Genomic DNA, 14,085 nt, shown 5'->3' on the forward strand with positions numbered 1-14,085 from the left:
AAGAGCGAGGTTTAGCTCAACTGCGGAGCTGGGTTTCCTCGGCACTCCCTGTGAGCTCATGTACGCGGCTGGGCGGGGAAAGAGGAGAGGAGAAATGTCAAGCTGAGCCAAAGGCAGGTTTTGTGTTAGTTTTTAGATTATTAAAGAAAAATATTAAGGACGGAAATAAGCATTTCATTTTATCTCTAGCAAAACTTTTTCTCCAAAGGCCTGGTTTCTCTTTAGAGCTCTTCTCTAGGTTAGCGCTGGGGACACCTATCCTCATGGTGGGCCTGGTTTGGGGGCATCCAGAGTGAGGATAACTGGGGTGAGGAAACACTCCCAGTTCCAAAGCAGGAAGAGCCAGTGCCAGCACTCTGTACTGTGCACTGGGAACAGCTTCCAACCTCCGCTGGAGCCAGGACTCTCACTTCTCTTTTCTCCAACTTTGTGCGCTGGTTGTAAGGGTACACTACAAATTACCAAACAAGCATCATCCTTTACAAGTCGCTCTTCAAGCTCTGATCTACCCCAGGATTCTGAATAATGCAGTAAATGAAACAATTCTGATGAACTCTTATTAGAAAAGTAGACATGGATATGAGGGAGTCTTTTAGCTAAAATTGTTGTCCAGTATGCTCAAATGCCAGAATCTTAATAATCAGGCTGATTTTCAAATGTTTTCACTTAGTTTTGTGAGTATTGAGACTTAGTTACTGGAATCATGACACAATGATTTTAGGACATCCAGCAAAATTACATGAGTTACAGGAACACTTGCAGGATTGAAAGTGACTCCAAAGCCTGAACTAGTTGTTGCAATACCCTTCTAGTAAAAGGAATAGACTGCAAAACCCATTACAGTTGCAACCTCTCACTGGCAAATTGCAGCCTCATTAGTAATCTTGGCAAGATGACGGGGGTTTTACATTACTGATCCTCTTGTTAGCCCCTCAAGTATGTGACTGAAGCGCTCTTCTGGGAGCAGTTTGTGCAAGTGAATGTTGTAAATATATTTCCTTTATAGGCAAACAGATGCTCTCTGTCTTTGGGGCTATCAAACTGGCACATTCACGAACACACAACTCACTTAAAAATAAATGGGAAGAGAAGATAGTAGTTAAACCTGCCAAAAATTAAATGATAATTGTAAGCACATAAATTTTGTCATATTTTCCCAGTGAGCCAAGATACATAAAGTAACTTCTCCCTTTCTTAACGAAACTGTCTCTTCAGTGGAGTGGATCACAGAATCATAGAATGGATTGGGTTGGAAGGGACCTTAAAGATCATCTAGTTCCAACCCCCCTGCCATGGGCAGGGACACCTCCCACTAGAGCAGGTTGCTCAAAGTCCCATCCAACCTGGTCTTGAACGCTTCAGGGATGGGGCATCCACAGCTTTTCTGGGCAACCTGGGCCAGTGTCTCACCAGCCTTACAGTAAAAAAGGACAGTATCAGTTGTTATCAGACAGGTAGTAAGTGGTCCTGTTCATGTACTCCACTAATACAAGAAATATAGGAACAGGTCTGTCACAAGTGTCCACAAGCACTTCCTCATGTGTACCTCACACAAGAGCCTGGCTGAAAGCATGTGTGAGGTATACAGTAAAGGAGAATTATTATCTCTTAACTATATCTGGAAGCTAAGAAGGTAGCAAGGCTTTTTCCTTGCTGGTGGAGCGATTGAGTAGGGAAAAAAAATAGTAACGAGTAATAAAGCCAAGATAACAAACCACTGTGGTATTAGAATAGCAAGGAGAGTGTCAACTGGTGATCAAAGCTCATTGTGAGAGAAAGGTATCTTTGACTTCAGTGTTTGCCCTGAGAACAGGTGCCTGTTAGTAAAAGCTATAGGGCTCAAATACATGTCCATACTTGTTAGAGTCTGGCCAGGAGAAAATACAGCCTAATAGACAGACAGAAAGGGTCGCCCAAGGTTCATAATCTATTCAGACTTCATTCCTTCAGAGTATTCACCCTCATTCTCTGGCTGAATTGTCAATTTGTAGGCTTTCAGTGCAGGGTAGAGACAAACAGCCGTTGGGTTCTAAAGGTAAAAATGTTCGATGTAATGCAAGGACAAATTCCAGTTTTTCTCATAGCGTCTTTAAACCAGACTGTTCTGTCCTTAGGTTGACTTGGGAAAGCTGTGAAGCATCCAGGCAGGCTGCTTCCACATCAATAGAGCACACTGGCATCAGTTTAACACATTTCCCAATAACTGCCCACAAATGGTTTATGAAGGACAAACAGTTCCACAAAGCTTCTCAGATAATATTCCCCCTGATTAAAGAGCCTCAGGAAAGGGCTGAGGAGAAGAAAACACCACACCATGGGGTTAGCTTGTTGTGGGCTGTAAACAAGGCAGCTGTAGCCACAGACCCTTTCTCCTCTGTGTTCTTCCTCTGTTCATTAGGTACTGGCCTCTGGGTGGCTTCTGCTTTGAAAGAATTAATTATTCAAACTCTGCCTACATATCTCTTTTCAACAACTAAGGCCATTGTGTTACAAGGACAAAAACCCTTGGTGACAGCCAGGACAGAAGGCTGAAGCCAGGCAGCACGTTTCAGAGGTGTGCCACACCTCTGTGTTATCAAACCTGCTTTTATTGGCAAACCTTATTATCTTTGATATTTTAATTGAAGTACCACACTTGAAGGTATTCTTGATGTTCAAGAACCTCATATTCAATTATTTTTAATGCCTTATTATGAAGAAAAACTGGAAAACATGATCCAACTGCAGGCTAAAAGCTGAACAATCCAAAGAATACAAACTTTGTAATTTAATAAGAATTTAGTTTGAGAACTTATTAATTATCTTTTGCTGTTTTTTTACCATAATGCAGATGGAAACACTGCAGTGTTATTCAGCCAGTATCCCTGCTGGAGTTCTTCCACAGTGATACTATATAAGACCCTATTTCAAGGAAATATGTAACAGCGCAGTGCCAAGATACTGTGCTGAGATATTTGTGCCTTCATACTCACTGTTCTGCAGGGCTTTCTGCCTCTAAAAACATGTCTGACTTACTTTCCCCTCTTTCTCTCACTACTTTGATCTGCTTGATCATTATAGTCTAACCTATTCTTAATTTCCTCTTGCTATCTCATTTTGAAAGCCTCCTGTATGATTTCCAGTTGATAAAATTGCCACTGGGATGCCCTTTCTCTTCCTTTAGCATTGATCGTCATCACTCATGAACAGATGCTGGGGAGGCAGATGATCTTTTCAAATGTAGCAAGGAAGACTAGGAGGAGAGTGCCTGGAGGCAGATTCAACCACTTAGAAGCATGTAGTCACACACCGTGGTGTTCGCTTGCTTCGGGTAGGGAGGGGAGTGAGAGCTGAACATCAAAGTGCAACGGAAATGTAAAATCCTTAGTGCTGTGATTCCTCCTTTCATCTGTGCTTTTTCTCCTGGAAAGGTGTTGCAGACAGCTCTGCTTTCTCTGCCACCGAACAGATTCAAGCTTCACTGAATTAAATGCAGCTCCTGGATCTGTTTTTTATCCTTTAGAAGTTCTAACGCTCACTAAAATTAATTTGAGATTGAAAATATTTTCAATCAGCAAAAGCAGGTACAGGTCTTTCTAGGACAAACAAAGCTCATGTATTCTTCAGGTTCAAGCTGCAACAGAGCAGGAAAACTGGGAACAACTGATCCCAGGGGACTCCTGAGGCCGGGTGAAAGTCATCTGCTGCATGGGAGCGATGGATTGGCTTCTGTGCCAGAAGCTTTGGGGCAGAATCCGGCCTGTCCTTTTGATGCTGTGTCACATCCCAACTGCAGTCAGCTGAAGGATTTGAAAAAGATGTGGCAAACAAAATATACCAAATTTGTACTTGGAGCTCCCTTTCTGGGTTTGTGCTGGGAGCTGGGAACACCCCACAATCAAGCTTGTGTAAAATTTTTTGAAGTAGAAGGAAGATAATCATACCCACTTTTTTAGTTTTGTACCGCAGAAAACACAGATTGCTTCAAAAAAAAAGTTTTAACTCGGTAACACGCCTGACTGCTGCTTGGGTAGGGTTTGGACAGCAGAGGGTGGCAAAGGGCAGTTCACAGACGGTCTGGGGATGTGGTGGGCGCTGGTGGCCGCCCCCCCCTGCAGCCCGGGCTCCGTGCGGCCCAACCGGTATTTAACATCCATTTCCAGTCCTGAGGCTTCCTCATCTATCGTGTGGGATCAAGATTTATTCCCTGATCTCTTGTCGCTAGTGCTATTGCTTAACTGCAGCCCGCTCGGCTGTGCTCTTCTGTATTGTCTTTCATATTCTGTTTGTTTTTTCTGGTATGTTCAGTTACTAGAAAAAACACTGTCATCGTTATTTCCTTGTACAGCCCAGATGTCTGCTGACTTCAGAAATTGTTTGATAAGTATGAGTAAATCTGTAAGGTCTCTAATCCTTGCAATGCTCCAAAAGATAGACCAGTTATTATTGTACAGGAGAAATCGCTCTGAAAAAAGAAGGCTGGGTGCGTGTATGTGTATAAAAAATTAAAATGTAATATAAAAGTATGATGTATAAGTTAACATAGCAAGAACTCCAAACTGAAGGAAGTTGAGATCTTCAGGCCAATTTTTAAAGTTTTGTCAAGAAATTCCAGAAATACTTACTAACTTACTTACTTGGAGCTGTACCAACAGGCAGTCTAAGACAACTAATGTTTACTTATATCTGAAGCACTTTTTACTTCTGTGAGTAGTCTCAAAAATTTTCCCATCTGTGTAGTCCTGGCCTGATTTGAGAAAGAATTCTCTAATGTGATACAAGCAGTATCTCATGAACTGTGGTTCAACCTAATGTACAAACTGCTACTGGCAAGCATTTTCAGTAATTGATTGTTCATATGAGATTAGAGTAAAAAAAAAAAAAAAAAAGAGAGACTTCTGCAATTGACAGCTTATAGTGAAGTCTAAATAGATACTCTGTAAAACTGTGTTTGTGTGTTAAACAAAATTGGCTACAGCTGCTGTCTAACATCAAAACCAAAAGTTACCATAGTTCATCATAGGTAATGCTCAGTGATATGGTATCAGTTAACTTATATCAGTGTCCTCCCAGGAAGGGAATGTTCTTCAGTCTTGCTCGTTTAGGAATATAATCTTTCTCTGATCTTTGAAGTGATGAAATGAAGGAGTAGAACATGGAGGCACAGAAATTAGAGCAAGAAAAGAGCTATTAGACCATTTAGCTCATTATTCCATCCCTAAAAAGCTACTCTGCAGTGCATTGTTGGGTACGTTGTCCAGTATATATAAAAACCTGGGAGCATGGAAATAATGAAGGAACAATTCTAGTGTGCAAAAATGTCAGTCCTTTTCTCTCTGCTTTGATCCAGCTATAGGATGAAGCAAAGCAGTAATTGCTGCCATTATAGAGAACAAATCTATTTGCATTTCTACAGTGCTTCAGCTCTAGCTGTGAATATCTAATCAGTCCTATTGCTGGAAAAATATTTTTCCAGCCTCTTGTCAAATCTATGTCTGATTGCAGTGCATTACTACATAGCCACTCAACTCCACCCATGTCCTGGCCCACATCAGTAGAGGGCTGTGGTGAGAATTTTTGAAGCCAATGCTGTCGTGGATGAAACATAATATAGCAGTGTCAGTGGTTCAGTAAATACTCCTTTCACCTCTAATAGAATATTGCCCAGCATAACATACAAGGGTTCCTGCGCTTCTAGAACTGTAACATTCTGAATAATGCATGTATAAAGACCCCATTGGACACTTTTGCAGGAATAGAGATATTTGTTCCAGTGTCCTTACTAGCTTTAGCTATAATAATTGCATTGCATTTCTCTCACCCAGACTTCCCCTGCAGTTTTGACTGTAGGCTGTATTTCTCGTTCCCTGTTCTACATTCCTTAAACACTATTGAGCGACTGCTACATTCTGATGCAAACATTACTGCACAATGTGACACGTATTTATAAATTCATCCTGAATCTCAGTAAGTTGCACCTGCTTTTCTACCAATCAGTAGTGTTGTTCTGCCTTCACAAACTTGGAAATTTCAGGTCAGTTAAAGCTTTGCACACAGTTCTCGGGTCTGATACAGCCTCTTTGCTTCCATCACCTGGCACAGAAATGTTGTAACCTGACCAGGTTAAAGGTCCCTATAGGAAAAGGAGGCGGCTGGAACAACAGAGAAGTAGCACACTCTCACACTGCTCATGTGAGCAATGGACATGTAAGGGGTGAGGACAGATCATTTATTACTCTTAAGTTCCAGCTCTCCTCACTCCTTAATAGCCCTTCTTCATATGAAGGAGCCCTAATATACCACAGAAAGGGAAAATGTTGTTCAATCAGTTGTCATAGAATTGGTGAAAAAAAAAAAAAGGCCACCAAAAAGTGCAACTTGCCATGAAAAAATCAGCTTTTTCTTACAGGGGAAGTTGAGTTTGCTTTCCTCCTTCTTATTATCAGTTAATTTATGTTAGCAAACAGTGTGTCTTATCAAGCATTGTATCACTTGGATTTGGTTTACTGATAGGCAAATGTTTATATCATTCATCTGACAGAATTGTTCATGCCCAGAAAAGGCGACTCGTTCTCTAAGCCCTTTAAATACTCAAAGATCAATAAAATATACAAAACATATTCAGGGCAGTGTCAGGGACTGACAGTCATGCCCCACAAATAGCGACGGAAGTCCAAAGTTACTCCGCATTTACACCCTACTGACAGGAATAGTGTCTAGGAGCCATACTTAATCTGAGCAAGTAAAGAAAAGGAGACACAACAGTTTTTTAGTGTTATTTTCAGCCAGCCAAATCCCATATCCTTACCTTATTCACATTTGTATTTCATTTGACATGTAATTCACGAGTTAGGCAAGTTACTTGTCCCCTGGTTTGATGTTTTTGCATACACATTTAAGAATTATATCTCCCATAACCCTAACTCACTATGTTAGAGCTGTTCCAAAGTCAAAATCTTTTATACAAATATCTCAATCTTTTCTCATCAAAAACATTTATTCTTCATATATTTACAAAGTAAAATTTCCATGTGAAAGCAGCCAACACCTCACAACTGCATTTCCATTTAATCAATTTAATTATCATTCATTTGCCTCACCCAGGAAACATTTAAGGCAATTTTCCACTTAATCATTTCAACTAAAAGCTACAGTACTAGCTTTAAATTTTAAAGATTGTCAAACCTCATCCTGTAGAATAGGAAATTTTATTTGTTAAACAAGAGACACAACCATTATGAAGACCCTGTGACGGGAATAGCCTGTCCTGTTACTAGGCATGTGCAAGCCTTGGACTTCAGAAAAGTGCCCTCCATGAGATGTATCGAGTCAACCTGTCCTAAAGATGTTATTTCCACAAACTGCTCAGAAATGCTGTGGTAAAACTCTCTTTTATGCATCTTGACTTGTGCCTGTTTAAGTCTTCTTAATCAGATCCTAGTGCTAGTAAAATAAAATACAGTTTTTCAGAAGGTTGTTCTGCCTGCAGGGGAAAGGAAATGAAAAACTGGAAAGGGAGTGAAGTAGATCTTGACAATTCCGTAGATTTATGCTAGAGGTTCAATCATATATCCTACAGGATCCTATATGTTTATATCCTACAAACCAGAAGAAATAAGCAATAACTTCCACCTAATGCCTTCTACTAGCAATAACTAACCAAATTTCCTGGCAATTCCTAAGCTTAAACAGGACCTGTCCTGGGTACAGAATATAGAGTATAGGTATAGCATGGGTATAGGATAGAGCCACAGAATGCACTGCTGTGAGGTTTGGGGTTCGTGCCCTATGAACTCCATTAAAAGAAGAAACAAAAAATTTTACACTGGGTTCTTTACAGGGTTGAGGCCCATGAGGCAGAAGTTTATGGATCACTCTAGTATGGTCCAGATCTGACAAAGAACAGCATTCACTCTGAATATCTAGTATATTCTTGATAGCGTGGACATGAGATTTTCATTTGCATTGTCATTCACCTGTTTGCCATGAGTTAAGTAACAGTGTTTATCCTGCTGACTCATTCTGAATCATACCAGGACAAATACTTTCACCCTGAGAAGTTATTTACTGTCCTAAAGGTTCCTGTTTCTGAAAGTCTAACACACTATTTTTGTGTCACATTAGACCTCTCTGTATTCAGTCATTCAGCTTGTCAATCAGTTAATTATTTATTTTTTCCCAAGGAAACAAAAAATTGCATTGTTCACTTGACCAGTGAATGTTATCACACATTAATACTCATATCCCTAGAAACAGCATCTAGTCTGGATACAAGAAATCTTGTCATTAGTCTGGATACATGAAATCTTGTCATTCTCCTCCATCCTTGCTTGCTGTAGCAAGGACGCTGTTTGAAAAATGAAACCAAAGTTAAAAAGTCTGTTAAAGGTTAGATGGATTTCTTTTCCTGTCTACACACTTACAGCAATTCTGAGACTTTCAGAGGTCTAAATTTTGGATTTCAACTACTCAGGAAGAAAACCTGGCACACGACTGAAAAACGTCCCCAGAGGCAACCCTAACACTCTAAACTATAAATGTGAAACTTAGGGTTAATATCCCTAAGTGGGATATTAATCCCTAATTATCCCTAATTACTTCTATGGGAGACTGAACCAAGCCCAGGTAGATATCTGAAAGCTCTCAAGCTTTAGCAAGGTCCCTGTCCAAAAAACATTCAACTGTTTAATCAGAAAATACATTTTACATTTCAAAACTGCACCATAAATATCCATCTGGGGTACCTGACAATCTCCACTTACAGTGTGGGTATGAATTCCTCTTTTCTTTGTTCTTGAGCACTTGTATCACTATTTGACTGCACTAATCCAATAAAAATGCTAAAATGATTTCAAACAAGTTTCTCTGTAGTTCATTTCATGCCCTATTTTACAGCAGGTTATTCTCTAATCTAATTTACATTATTCTGAAATCACAAACTGATACTAATTATCTTTTAATGGTAATACAAGCTCATTTAATGGGAAAATCAGGTGTTCCTGTGAAAACCTACTACAACAGGTTCTTGCAAACTTAAGATCATGGGTTTTATGTATTTTGATGGGAAGTACTAAATGAAAATATTTTCATATTTTATATGTAAAATTTCATATTTACACTGTATTTTTAAATGTGGGGCAAAAATATTACTGTTTCAAAATCTTTGGGGGGTTTTAATTCTCAAATTTAGAGAATAGCTGAATTATTCCTTAATTAACTCAGAGTGAATAATAACCAGAAGCATGAGTCTGTCTTCCACAGAGATCGATAGCAGGCTAGTATTTAGCAATGTTTCTGTACTTGGAGAGGGAGTTCAAAATATTACTGGTTCTCACTTAACTCAAAATACTTTTCTTCTGAATTTCTGCCGAATCAGACTTTTTTTCCTTTTAATCATTGAAGTCCACAAGGTTTGAAGACTTTCCCTAGACAGGTCTTTTATACTAACATTCTCAACTGTCCTGAAACTTATTTCTGAAAGTCGGATTCTGCCGTTACATGGAGTCCTGAAGAAAACTCAAATAAAAGTTTTTTTGAAACAGGGAATGTTCTTGAGGTTGAAAAGAAAAGACAAAATGATCCTCATATATCCCTCTGTCAATATAATAATGAGGTGATACTCAATGATATTAAAGGTTAACACATTTGAAGCTGATCAAAGGTGAAGAAAACTGATACAAACTTTTGTTCTTGGTCATAGCTAATCTTTGATACCTAATGCTATCAGATGTTGTTAAAGCCAAGGATTTAGAAGAGTCTTTATTAAAGTCAGACATTTATATTGATAATGAGATGGGATTAGGGGCCTTCGTGTTTCAGAATACAGAGCATTCACTCAGCTGAGAACTAGAAAGAAGCTTCTCTTATAGATGGTAATTTTACAATTGGTTGCAACAGATTTTCTTCAACTTATAAAAACTCTTTGAATGTTTTGACAAGGCTAAATTCTTCAGGATATTAACATCTTGTATGTAAAGAAAGAACCTTGCATGTTATAATTCCTATAATAATGATAATCTTTGAAGTAACTCATTGGTGAACTGAATTAATTGCTGACTGAATGAATTAGCAAATTAATAAGTGGATCTGCTTTACCTGACACCCTGACAGACTTGATATTTTAGTTTAGTATGTGACAACAGTTGTGTAATCTGAGAACTCAGAATAATTAATATTTAATTATAATGTTTTTAACTCCTGTAGGTAGTACCATGTCACTGTCTTATTTTCCCTTTGTAAACTAGGTATTTTCAGTTCTTTTTTCACAGGGAAGTCTCTTAGTGTCACTAATATTTTTCTTAAAATTCCACCACCTTCTGTACAACATTGATTTAGGCATTTCTTAAATAATCTACCATTATTGTATCTGAAGAATTTTCTATTTATGTCTGCTTTTTTTTTCAATTTTACTGTCATGAGGGTATCTGTCTCAAAATCTGCATGTAAGATTCTTAATTATTCAGTATCTATCAGAGATTCCCTCAATTAATAATACTGAGTAAAATATATCTTGATGTAATATTTAAATCTTTGTAGTGCAATAAAATATTCACTGGCACTATGATCTGGACACAGTACAGTTGACAGTGTTTCATGGCTCATTTGCCCAAGTAATTACGAGATTTTAGTCACCACTCAAAGATCAAGTGCAGCTTTTCAGGTTTTTATGTATGTAATGCATAATGCCTCTGATTTAGATGGAGCTCAGGAACACAGGGATCTTAAAGCTATGCTATACTCATTAGAGGAATATTAAAAACACATTAAATAATATTGTACAATTGTGAGCTGTGGTGAATTGTTTTGTATGTCTTTGATGCAAAATGTTGTAAAACTATAGTACAGTAAGGGCTATTTGAAAGTCAGTGTGAAAATAGAGGTTGTTTTTTTTTTAAAAAAAAAAAACAACCTGAAATACCATTTATTGACAGCTTCCAGCTATGTTTGGTGACCTCAACTAACTTTTCAGCTCATGTAGGTTGACACCTTACTCCCCTTTTTTCACTCCATACTTACTTTGCTACGTTGTTAGCAATGCATCTACTGTTGCATTCTGAAAATATGAACCCAGGCAAAATGTTTTTTCCATTTTAAAGGAAAGCATCTATATATCTCAATAGATATTTTCCATGGCCAAATATACTACAAAAGACTAAGCAAAATAAAATTCATAGTGACATGTAGCAATTCTTTACTTTCTTGAGCACGACTCCATAGAAGGGTGTTTTTAAGTAAGCAAAAGCTCAGACATTCAGGATTTCCAACCACTCTGGAATTCCACATGGTCTCATTTAAGCCAGTCCCAAAGCACGAAACACAAATAGGGTTGGTCTTTCCTAAAGCCAAAAGACTCTGCTTGCTCAGGAACGACAACCTTGCAGTTGGGTAGAGACAGAGCAACGGGCACAGCTCCAGCAAACACAGTAACCTCTGAGCTTGCTTTCCGCAATAGAGTGATGACAGACTAGCACTGGTCTCTGCCACCATCTTCCAAACGTGCACCTTGCTGAAGGCTGTGATCGGATATTTTTGCATGTGTTACCATTGATTTCTCCCAGTTTCAGTGTAAGGACAGTCTCTCACTTTGGTTCTGTACCAATAAAGGTGGGTTGCAGAACTTAATAGCTTTGTTCTCTTCACTTTTTCTCTTACCCGTGGCTCCCCGAATTGACTGATAGAGAAATCTGGCTGTCTTTTTTTTTTTCATCCACATTCAGTATCTTTTGCTTATTGCTTGAATAATTCTGGACAGCCGTTACTTTCCCAAAAGTCCAATACCACAGGAATATCTAGTGAGATAAGCTACCTATAGAACCATGGTTACTGAAACACAGTCCTTGTTACTCATAGCCACATACATCATATCTCTGAGGTGTAAAGTGTGTTTCTCTCTGTTAGGCCCTTTCTATCAAAACTTCTGTTTTAAGAAGCAAAGAGAAGATAATCTGTGACTAATAAAAAAATCTTTGTGGTAGATCTTTTCCATCTTTCATTGGGAAATGCTAAGCAAAAGCACTTCTTACATCACCTAATGCCCTGCCAAGAGCACACTTTAACTGTTTGTCAGACCTGTAGATGCTGAAGTTATCCATACAGTTCTAATACTCAGCTGCTGAACAGTCATTGTGCTCCAGGTAACTAGGTATGCAGTGGATTTGTAAAGCCAGTTTTGTTTCTGTTCTTCCAGTTATTTCTATAGCCAAAGGGCTTTTCTTCTTGTGCGATCTATCCAGAATAGCTTACCATAAATTTATTATTGGTTTAATCTTACCTGAGACACTTCACTGAGGTTTCTCTTGCTTTGATTAGTTAGCAAATGATTTCTTGAAGAAAAGCCCATGATAATACCCTTTCTAGTGACACAACCGATTTCAAAGATGACAAAAAGAAGAATATACTAGTACATAGAGCGCTTCAAAATAATGAATCACTGTAGCCAAAACATTTGATGTGAAGCATACCACTGTATAGAAAAAGTTATAGGAATATATCGGTATGGTAGAAATAGAAAGACCAGAATAAAAGAATTAGTATTTCATTTTCATCTCTACTATTTACGTTTTTCAGCCTACATTTTAAATTCTAACTAGTGGCTTTTTATTACTGTTGTGATATCGGTCAGTCAATCACTGTGTTACTTCACACATAAGCAAGAATAAAATAATCTCTTTTCCTACTCTTGGCTTATTAATATTGCTATTCCTTGTGAAAAGAAAGAAATGCCACACAGATGGTTTTTTTCATCTTTTGCTTGCGTGATTACAATCTGTAGCTATGTTCAACTGGCTTCAGGCTAAAAGATAATCAGGTCTAGATAGAGTAACATTCTTTAGGGAGTTAGAATATGAGATGGAAAATTCTCTGCAGATTAGCAAACACATTTGGCAAGAAAGATTTAAATTACAAGTCTCATTCGTGCTACATAGCATAACTGCACAAACACTTTAAATCTGGAATTATGCTTTTAAACCTTTAACATAATGAAGACCCTTAGCAGTGAGATTCAGCAGTGATGTTGCAAAGAATAATAAAACTGAAGAAAATACGACTGCTGATAAAATCATCAGGCAGATGGGGCTGTCTGTATTGAGGATATGATATGTGTATTGTACATCTTCACTTAGCAATTTCTATTACTTTCTAATTACGTCCCCTACAGCTTTAAATTAGGGGTGTAGTCTTTTAGAACCGGTAGGTTTTCCCATTAGCTTGCATGTGAGGATGCAGTTACTTATCAAAGCAGCAGCATCCTATAAACTAACCTGCCAATATGTATTTATTGACATAATTTTTTCAGTTTGCTCTAATGCAGAGGGATAGGTACTGTGATGCCAGTTTATTCAAGCTGAAGATTTGGCCATGAATTTTTAGGAAGCAAAGCTTAGCACGAGTTTTCTCACCTGACTGCACCATTCAGGCATATTTTTACCTTGAGAGATTAGTAGGATTTTTTTCAACTTGTATTTGTCTCATCTCACATGTACCCAGACTACCTTATGGAAAGGTACCCTGCTTCTCATTGTCATCTTGTCCCCCTCTGTTCACCGCTCATGCATATATAGCCCCTTTCAACAATTCTTTTGGACACCATGTTGCCTTGCGATGCCCGAAATGCTGGTTGTTTTTTTGTACAAGCTGCATTTAGGTATAATACAACCTTTTGTTAGATGTCAGGTATGCTGCTTACTTACATTTTCTTATATGGCCTTTCTCGTCCACCTATATGGCTAAAACTTTTGCCGGGCTTTCATCTTTCCTGTCTTGATGACTCCAGTATCTTTTTCCTTCACAGATGTGGTCTGATACCATTTGTGGCTATTCGCAATCTCCCACTCCCTTGACAGCTTCTTTCTTTGCATCTTTCCTCCATCCTTCCCATTCTATTCTCACTTGCCTTTACTTTAAAGCTACAATTTACCTCTCTTTTACTAGCAGTACTATTTAGAACTTCCTGACAAGAGCTTCCCCAAAACCCCCAAATCAATTTCACTATCTCTTTTTAGATCCCTTCTTAAAGCCAGCTGTTGCTAAAGGAAACTCTTGCAAAAAAATAGGCTTCTGTTGAGCTGCATCTAAAGCTCTTCTTGAGCATTTTGATAGTTTAGT

General features: G+C 38.4%; 1 protein-coding gene across 1 annotated transcript in view; it reads left to right on the top strand.

The window, feature by feature from the left end:
* The window catches only part of SLC9A9 (solute carrier family 9, subfamily A (NHE9, cation proton antiporter 9), member 9), a 204,536-nt gene that overhangs the window by 27,050 nt on the left and 163,401 nt on the right, over positions 1-14,085 (top strand). The gene's annotated exons all lie outside the window — the stretch shown is intronic.

Source organism: Calidris pugnax, unplaced genomic scaffold, assembly GCF_001431845.1.
Source record: "Calidris pugnax isolate Ruff unplaced genomic scaffold, ASM143184v1 scaffold197, whole genome shotgun sequence".
Taxonomy (NCBI): Eukaryota; Metazoa; Chordata; class Aves; order Charadriiformes; family Scolopacidae; genus Calidris; species Calidris pugnax.